The sequence below is a fragment of the Diospyros lotus genome, chromosome 7, assembly GCF_014633365.1.
Source record: "Diospyros lotus cultivar Yz01 chromosome 7, ASM1463336v1, whole genome shotgun sequence".
Taxonomy (NCBI): domain Eukaryota; kingdom Viridiplantae; phylum Streptophyta; class Magnoliopsida; order Ericales; family Ebenaceae; genus Diospyros; species Diospyros lotus.
Genome location: NC_068344.1, coordinates 1,862,412 through 1,872,364, shown reverse-complemented (window position 1 = coordinate 1,872,364; position 9,953 = coordinate 1,862,412). Strand labels below are relative to the sequence as shown.

At 34.6% G+C, this 9,953-nt stretch overlaps 1 pseudogene; it reads left to right on the top strand.

Moving 5' to 3' along the window:
* The first annotated feature begins 894 nt into the window (after positions 1 to 894).
* LOC127806347 (uncharacterized) lies at positions 895 to 4,271 on the top strand (annotated as a pseudogene).
* The last annotated feature ends 5,682 nt before the right edge of the window (positions 4,272 to 9,953 follow it).

Genomic DNA, 9,953 nt, shown 5'->3' with positions numbered 1-9,953 from the left:
TTTGAATTTAAATTAAGATAAATCTGTTAAAACTAACTCAAATTTTCTTGAATTAAGATTTAAGAGTTTTTCTCATATCTCGTCTCATAAATATAATAATTTTTTCTTACATGTTATATTTAGTAAAAAATTAAGTTGATGAAGAAACAAAAGTGCTATTGGCATACTAGTTATAACATATTTGATGACTCTAGTAAAATAATGTGTTTTACATTGATATAATATAAAATTATTATAAATTAATAATTAAGAGTCTAAATAAGATTATAATTGAATCGAGTTGAGTCTAGCAGAGCCTGAATCAAACTCGAGCTCGACTCGTTAAATTAAAAGGTTAATGAATTGAGTCTGAGCTCGATATAAACTCAAGCTTAGGCTTGTCAGCAGGCTCGAGATCGTCATAACCTATTATTTTTCTTAAATCTAATTTGTTATTTTATTTTATTATATATATGTTATTTATGTTAAATGATTAAATTAATATATATAATTTTAAATATATTCAATTTAATTATAATATAATAATTATAATTTAAAATTGATAACTATATGCTAAATAATATATTTATAAAATTAATCATAATTAATTATATTAAAATATTTATAAATCAAGATATTTATGAGTTATTTGCAAACTTATAATTAAGTATGTTTATGTATCTCTAATTAAATATATTAGTGTTCATAGCCCTCTAATTGAATATATATTCGTGAGTCTTAACGAAATTAAGCTCACACCGTTTACAAATTAAGTTTTAAAATTAGATTTAAACTCAATTTATTTATCTTAATACACAAATTTGAACGAATTTTTATCCAACTGTATATCAAATTGTTCGGAAATGACTACTCTCATTTGTGACCGCATGCATAAATATTATTTTTATAAAAAATAATGTGACGGTTGGTTATTTCACGTGGCTACGAGCAACCGACTCGAACGGTCTTCTAAAACCTCTTCCTTGGGTTTTGGAATCCCACCGCATTACAGAGGATTCAAGAGATTCAAAGCTTCGATTGCCGCCATGGTAAGATTTCTGAATCATCTCATCATTGCCAGTTATCGCACTCATCCTCATAATTCAATACCAGACTGTTGAAATTGATTTTGACTTGTTCAGTTTGTTGGTGTTGAAGCCGCAAGGAGATTACATAGAGCTGCACAGAAAGAGGCATGGCTACCGCCCTGACTACTTCGATCGCAAGCGTAAGCGAGAGGCCCACGATGCTCACAAGGGTAAGAGGTTTGCGAAGAGCGCTATGCGGAGAAGGCCCAGATGAAGAAAACGTTAGTACTTTTCTGGAAATCTCTATTCTTCTCTCGTTGTTTAATATGTAGCTAAAGATGCTTCTTCCTTTTCAATGAATTCAAGACAACTAGTTTCTCCAATTGAAACGGATTGGCAAAATCACAGAACTTTGTGTTTGTTTTCTTTTCCATATGTTTCCGAATTCATCAGTTTTGAACTCATCCAAGGATGTGCCCGAGTTAGAAATGTTTAATTTTCTCTAGATTGAAGCCTTTTATGCTCATTTTTCTTTCTTTGTTTTTTTTTTTTTTATGGGAATTGAATATGGATTTTAGGTTTCAGGGTATGGAAAGTTAAAATCCGTATGTTGGGCACCTGATGATGTGATTTTGTCTTTGTACTCCACTCTTCTTGAAGGATATACGTTCTTTTTGTCATGTGTTGTGGAAACTTGTGATGGCTACAGCCTCCAAGCCTACGATAAACAACACATCAAGCCTTTTATCCCATTACATGGGCCCGCTGCATGAATTCTTGCTCATTAATCTTTTGTCTAGAATTCATATTGTTTGATTTGAATAGTCTTGTGTTGGCTATGTAATGCAACCATCCACTTTTATGTGGGCTTGTGTTCACGAATCGGTGAAATTTGTACGCAATATGAGACTGAAGCCATATTCTGGTAAGAACGTGTATGCCTGGTACTTGTGAAGTGATGGTATGCTAATTGGTTGTATTTCCAACCTTTTAGAGGACTCAGCATGCAGCTTGGACATATGCATATTTGCTCATAATTCTTTACTTAATTCTGGTTTCGGAATTAGAATTAGGCATAGCAAAAGTAATAACGTTCTGTCGTCCTCCTTGTTGGATTTCTAGTTCACTTTGCATTTGGAGACTAGCAAGAAAATTGTTTGCTTAACCATTTTGGTCTATGTTGACACTTGACAGGATGGCAACGCACGAGGAATCATCAAGTAGGCGCAGAGTAGACGATGATGTTCGTGAGGAAGCTATTCCCGCCTACCTGCTTGATCGAGAAACAACAACACAAGCAAAGGTGTATTCTTTAGTTGATTGGATTTTTTTTTTCTTAGTATTAATGTCTATCAATGAAAATAATCCTTAAGCTGCTTTATGTGTATTATGATTTTGAATGTTAAATCATGCAACATATAGGTTCTTAGCAACACAATAAAGCAGAAGCGGAAAGAAAAGGCTGGGAAATGGGAGGTTCCTTTGCCCATGGTAAGCTCACATTCAAGTTCTTGATTTTCCAGTGTTCAGTTCCTACAAATTTATCATTGCATTTTCCTGATACTTTTTCTTCTTTTTCATCCACAGTCTCCTCTTTCTGCTGCATGCTGCTAGTGTTGGCAACAGTTTAATTAGTCTATTTTTCCTATAAGGTCAGGCCTGTAGCTGAAGATGAGATGTTCAAAGTGGTGAAATCTGGTAAAAGAAAAAAGTAAGTTTTACTAGGTTCGAGTATTAGGCATATGCTGCACTTCCATTTCTTTGGGTACATCAAACATGAGTCTGTTCAATCATTTATCAGATATGAGCCCATCTAATCAGACATCCTTTTCTCAAAAATTTTAGAACATAAACGACCTCTTTTTCCACCATCTCTAGTACTTAACATTCGCATTCATCTCGCAGCCAAGCAGTGGAAGAGGATGGTTACGAAAGCCACATTCGTGGGACCGGGATTCACTCGAAAACCTCCAAAATACGAGCGGTTCATTCGTCCTACAGGGCTGCGCTTCACCAAAGCCTATGTCACACATCCTGAGCTGAAATGCACATTCAACCTTGAGATCATCGGGGTGAAGAAAAATCCAAATGGTCCGATGTACACATCTCTGGGTGTCATCACAAAGGGAACGATTATTGAGGTAAATCTTCTCGCCTTTGTCATGCATATTGAATATTTTCAGATTCAGCTGCTCATGTATCTTGGTTCTTAAATTCTCAGGTAAATGTCAGTGAACTGGGCCTCGTCATGCCGGTGGGGAAAATAGTTTGGGGTAAGATTGTTCTTGACCCAACAATTGTCTCACTGCTGGGAATGGTGTCCCTCATTCATGGCCGTTCTTATTCATTTTTCTGGCTGTGGATGCGCAGGGAAGTATGCTCAAGTGACTAACGACCCTGAGAATGATGGTTGTATAAATGCAGTGCTCCTTGTCTAATAATACCGTTGTTGGTACAAATTTGGAGTTTTTGCTGTAGTAGATCATTGCATAAAGTGAAGCTGTAACTTAGTGATATCAAATCGGTTAGTTTTGTTCGTTACTATGGGGAAATGGGCTCCATTAGAGTTGGTTGGGTTGAGCCCAACATTTTGGGACCCATTACTTGACTTGGCTTGTCTAAGAGTTTGGGTCAGAGTTTGAGTATCCGTATGTTACTTAGATTATTTTAGTGAATATTCTAAGGTTAAAACTTGGCAATACAATTATTAATTTTGGTCAGCGATCTGCTGTTACTGTTCATTGGGATCTTGAGAGAGAAGTTAAATATTAAACAGAAAGAAAGGCGGAGTGATAAAGAGCAACGGTGACGAGAGTGCCATGGGGATGGTGAGTGATGAAATAGAAAATGGTGTCACCCAACGGTCAATGCTGGGCTCCATGCAGACACAGAGGTAAAGCGGTTACTGGAGGAATGGTGCTGCTGGGCAGCATCGCCATTGGCGTCGGCGATGGTGGACACGACGCTGTTGGGCAGTGCCACGACCGTCGCTAATGATGGTGATTCCGCCTTCATCTCCAGCAAATCTCCAAATCTCCATTGCCTTCATCTCTGACCTCTCTCTCTCTTTCATATGCCCGCTTTCATCTCCCTCTCTCATACTCCTGTTGTCGTCGCCTCCAGCCCATTGCCTCTGCTGCTGCTTCCACTCCGTTAATCTCAAGTTTTGTCGGCGCCATCTTTCTTCCGTTGCTCAGATTTGGTATTTTTTTCTTTTTAGATAAGTATATGATTTTTCTTTGGTACTTTTTTTTGTATTGATCTGTTTATTTTTTGTTTGTTGTTCTTCGACGGTCTAATTGACAAACAGTCAGTTCGCGCTTGATAGTATGTTCACATCACCTTAATCCTTTTTCTTTTTTTTTTTTGCCATTTTAGTCTCCATTTTGTTATGCATTCAAGCTTTACATATCAATTCCTCCAAGCAAAATATACTTAATTATTTGACTGGAGAATTCGAGTTAAGTGTGGTTTTTTTTAGTTGATTTTAGTTCTTTTTCATGCTACTATTTCTGAAATTTTGATTTGAATCATTGATTTACGTTATATATGACTTTTAACTATCTTTCATCAATTTAAGCTAATTTCTTCTTTTGGGTTTTCTGTTTCTGGCTGGAATTCGAGTATTTGATGTTAGAATTTTTTCATTATTAGTGTAATATTAATTGGATTTTGTTTTTAAGAAAAAGTCAGTTGGGCTATAACTTAACAATGCCGGGAGGCCCAAATGAATTATATATGATCATAATTGGACATTGAGCTTGGTGCACCTTAATGGGCTTAGGCCTATTTGTATGTATATGTGATTTGTAGAATAAGTGTAGGCCCAATAGGATTTTGTGATGGGTAAAACTCTATTGGCTCTATACATATATATGGCTAGGTCCCCTCTTCTCTCTAATCAATCTATTACACCATTTTCTTTTCATTAAGAAAATGTTAAGGCACAATAGCAGAGAAGAAGGGGAAGATCTGGTTTGGTGCAGTGCATTTGTGCTAGCTATTATAAACAAGATTTTTCATCACTGTTATGGAGTTAAGAGATATTCTTCTTCTTGTAGATATCAGTGTTTTATATGATATGTGAATTTAATATATACTGTGAAGTATTTATATCTAACATTTGAAGCTTATTTTGGAGTCAATCTCGTTATTTTTGTTATTTTATTTTGTCATTAATTCCATGTTTAGGGCAATTAATCTTCAAAATCCCATCTTTGTTCATTGATTTTGTGCACTGATTTTCCTTTTTCATGAACTTTATGGTTGTTGATTGTTTGTGGAATTCAAAGCTACTATATATATACATATGGTTGTTGATGGTAGAAAATTTATTATTTATAATTTATGTTATTTGGTATATAATATTTGCTATAGAATTGTTTTCCCATGCTGCAATCTTCTGCTGAATTTAATTCCTGTAGTTTTCCCATGATTACTCTACATTTATTTACACAGTAGTTATCGGTGAAAAGGGGTTTTGGTAGGGTTTATGGTTTGTAGATTCTGCCGTGCGATGTAATCGTATGTTTTGATGGTCTTCTGTAGGGGTGTGTACGGTGCGATTTGGGCGGTTTTGGAAGGATTTAATAAGCCAAACCGCATGTGCGGTTTGGCATTAAACCAGACCACGCGGTCTGGTTTGGTGTGCACAAACCGCACCAGACCGCACCGCATTTGCGGTGCGATTTGGTGCGGTTTTCGCGGTTTGATGCTTCTTTATTGTTTAATTTGGTGTTTCCTTCACTAACTTATAAAATTTTAATTAAAACATAAAAATCAATGCATAAAATCATAATTTTTAAATTTTTATAGTATCTTGGAGTTTAAAACTAAAATAAGTTACTATCTAATAAAAATTGCAAATTTAAAAGTTTTAAATCTACAACATAACCACATACTCATAATATAAAAATAACACAAAAATCCACAATATAATTCATGGTCAAGAAAGTATATATTTTTAATTTTTAAATTATTAGATATTTTTAATTTTTTTATTAATATACTACTTGGCCGGTTTGGTTTTAATCAAACCAAAAAAACCACAAATCGCAAATCGCACGGTTTGAGAATTTCTCAAACCGTGCCAAATCGCACCCCCAAAAAACCGCACGGTTTGGTGCGGTGCGGTTTGGTGCGGGCGGTTTCCGCGGTTTGACGGTTTTTTTGCACACCCCTAGTCTTCTGGTATATGTGTTTGGAATTTAATTATGTACTTATGGCTATTTATGTATTAAGTCAATCTAACATATCAATGTGTGGAGGGGTTTTTTGTGTAAACTGAACTAAGATCATGGTTTAGGGGTAAATTACACTAAAAATCACAAAATTTTGATACCTTTTTTTATTGTGGTCACTAAACTTTAATTCTTTACAATGTAATTACTAATATTTAATTTTTTTTGCATTGTGGTCACATTTAAAATTTTCTAACAAACCCCCATTGGAGTTGGTACGTGACGCTGATATGGCAAACACATGCTTATTGTGTGATAGCTACCAATGAGATGTTGTCATCTCTCATTACACCCCCCATAAACCTCCCTCTCTTTTGCTCTTCTTGTTGCTCACGGCTTCTTTCCTATCGTCGTTCATCATTCATTGTTGTTGCAACATTCGTTGACGCCTCCTTTGCTATTTGCCTACGTCATTCTAGTCGTCGTCAACGCCTCCATCTCTCTCTCATTGGCAACATCTCATTGGTAGCTATTGCACAATTAACATGTGTTTGACACATCAGCACCACGTCACAACTCCGACAGGGGGCTTGTCGAAAAATTTTAAATATGATCACATTGCAAAAAATTTCAAAGATTAGTGATCACATTGTAAAAAATTAAAGTTTAGTGACCACAATAAAAAAGGCACTAAAATTTTGTGATCTTTGATGTGATATAACCCTGGTTTAGTATGCAATTTTGTATCAATGAATGCTTCTTTTGTGCTTTGCATTTTGTCCCTTCCTGATGGCCTGGTTACATAAGAAGTACTATCTCACTTATCTAGGGTTTGCTATAGCTTCATGTTTGCCTGAAATATGCTATGACCCTGATATTTTATTAATCATTTACTAATGTTAAATTGTTTGTTTTACCATTGTGTTTCGCATTGATGGAAAAGTTACAGTTCTTTCTATGGACTGTTCACATTTATTGGAGTATGAAGGTGAAATTACAGTTCTTTCTATGAAATATTCACATTGGGCCGTCGCTAAAATCTCCGTCGGTAAATTTGAGACGGATTTTGAGACAGCTTAGAGACGGAAATAGAGATGGAAATAATCTGTCTCTAAGCTGTCTCAAATTTACCGATGGAGGTTTTAGCAACGGTCCAAAATTCGTTTTTAAATCCGTCTTAAACTCAAAATTCGTCTCAAATTGACTGTTTTCTTGTAGTGTGACATTAATTTTATCTGCTTTATATATCAAATTTTAAGGCCAGTTATTTAATTAGTTCTGTTGGGATTTGTTGTCAAATCATTCTAGCTAGTCCTTCACAGGAGCATGAAATTGTTAATAGCTTGATGAAGCAGGTTAATTGGTTTGACTAGATTGACCTTTCAACATATAATTTTCCTTTTCACTCTTTAATTTAGGATAACATGGAGGGGATGAACTGATTGCACGACTATGGGTTGTGAAAGGCTAATTGCAAAACTATTTGAAAGTTTAATCACATGCCTACTAACATGATATATATAACTTTTTTTAACCATAACCTTTCTTAAGTTATTCAAAAAGCTTGAAATATTCTCAAACCTCAAATGATATCATACAATTGTTATTTGTCTTGTATGACCGGATATGTCAAACAAACAGTACATTATATGATCAACTTATGCGACATTGTCATTGAGGAGTATCAGTGAGAGAGAGAATGATAATGAGGATTGCATGCATACACCTATTGGTACACCTTCCACCTCATTTCAGCCTATTCATTAGTCTGTGGGTTGAACCCCTCACAATCATTTATTTTTGTAGGCGACATTCTTTTTCGTCCAACAATAAATTTGATTTTCGATCCATAGCCCACAAGCACCCCACCCTAGCACTATCTGATCTAGGGCTTCTTCATCATTGCCACCTGAAATCGGGGGATCATCCACGTCCCCTGCTGCCCATCAAAATGGTTGAATGATATAATCGTTGGATTCCTCATAAGTCTTTTTTATTCACTAATAATTTTTAACTTCAACAAATGAAGTTTCATTTTTACATATGAGTTCACAAATTAACGTGTACTTCAACAAGTTTGATAACATTGACTGCAAATGGGACATTACACTAATAATCTAATTTAAGTTTGAGAAGTCATAAAGTAGTTGGAAAAAGATAAACCCTATTACGAGAGATATGTGTGGTTTGATAAGTTTAAGATGATGTGAATGCTTTTAAATAAGTATACAACCTTTTAAACTATAGCATTATGAGTCATTTTATTTATTTATGTTACAACATTTTTATAAGCTTTACTTTGCCTTAATATTATAGAAGAGGTGGTCTTCGGAGTCTGAAAAAGAACATCAAATAAGGAAAAACTTTAAGAAGACGGTGTCAGACCGTATAATTGACCTTCTATTTAATATGAGAAATGATTTAACAAAACGACCAACTTGGATGCCTTCTCAAGTATATGAAGTATTAAAGGAATATTAGAATATTCCACAATTTAAGACCAAGTATGAAAAGCCAAAAAAAAAAATGGGGTCTTAGAAGTTGGATTCACTATAATTAAACACATGTGACTCGATACCTATGTCCGAGCATAAGAGGAGATTGATAAATATTTGATGTTTTCTATTATTTTAAGTTTAGTTAATTACTTTTCCAAAATAAGTATAGTTGTATGAACACCTTTATTTTTTCCCTTTCTAAACTATGCAACTTGGTCGCTCATTAACACAGTTTGAGTTATTCCTCACCACGCATAAAGGAAAGGATATTTTGGGATTCATCGAGAAGAGGTCAAGAAAATTTATGTAAATATATATTAGTTATGTATTTTAAATCTTACTATGCTTGACTGACCTATTGATAATACAAATAATTATTCCATGTATCCATGATGATTGCAAGCTGACTTTCAGATGCGACAACAGGAGGCATCATCATGAGCATCGATAAGTGGCCCATTAGAAGGTAGTGATTGTGACCAGCACTTGCAACCAACTATTGACAAGACATGCTTATGGTTGGAGGTTATAGGTGGGAGGAAAAAAGGTCATGTGCATGGGAAGATGCCCCTGTTATCCCTATTATTCGTTCCTACCAAGTATTGTCACCATCTCCATCGTCGTCTTCGTTCATGGATAAGATTTGACAAGTTATGAGGGAGATGATTAGAGAAGCTGTGGATCCCATAAACCAATGCTTGCTAGTCTTGGAAGATAAAGTCGTAAGCATGTCTTTGTGTTTGCCACACTAAAATCATGGAGATCATTAGGAGGATCTGCCATTAGCATGGATAGATTTTAGGTTGTAGCGCTTCCTAGATAGATCTATTCATGGACAATATTATTTATTGTGATGGATTTATATTTATGCATGATTTTTAATTTAGTTTGTTTGTTTTGTTATATTAAGGCATATATATGCTGTGTCTATTAGGTTTAATTATAAAATTTTGAAAGAACATGAATTTTAATGCTTTTAAATTAGTTTAAACTTGAGATGAATTTTAAAAATTACAGACGAAAAAATTTGTCCAAATATCTTCTCAAATTACAAATGAAAAAATCTATCTGAAAAAATCGTCTCAAAATCCATTTGAAAATTCGTCTCAAATTAGAGATGAAAAAAATTTGAGTCAAAATCTGTCTGAAAATTTCGTTTCAAAATTTGTCTTAATATTCGTCTCAAATAGAGATGGAAAAAATTCGTCTCAAATTACAAAAAAGAAAATCCGTCTCAAAAATCTATTTTAATCTTGTTTCAAAATTTA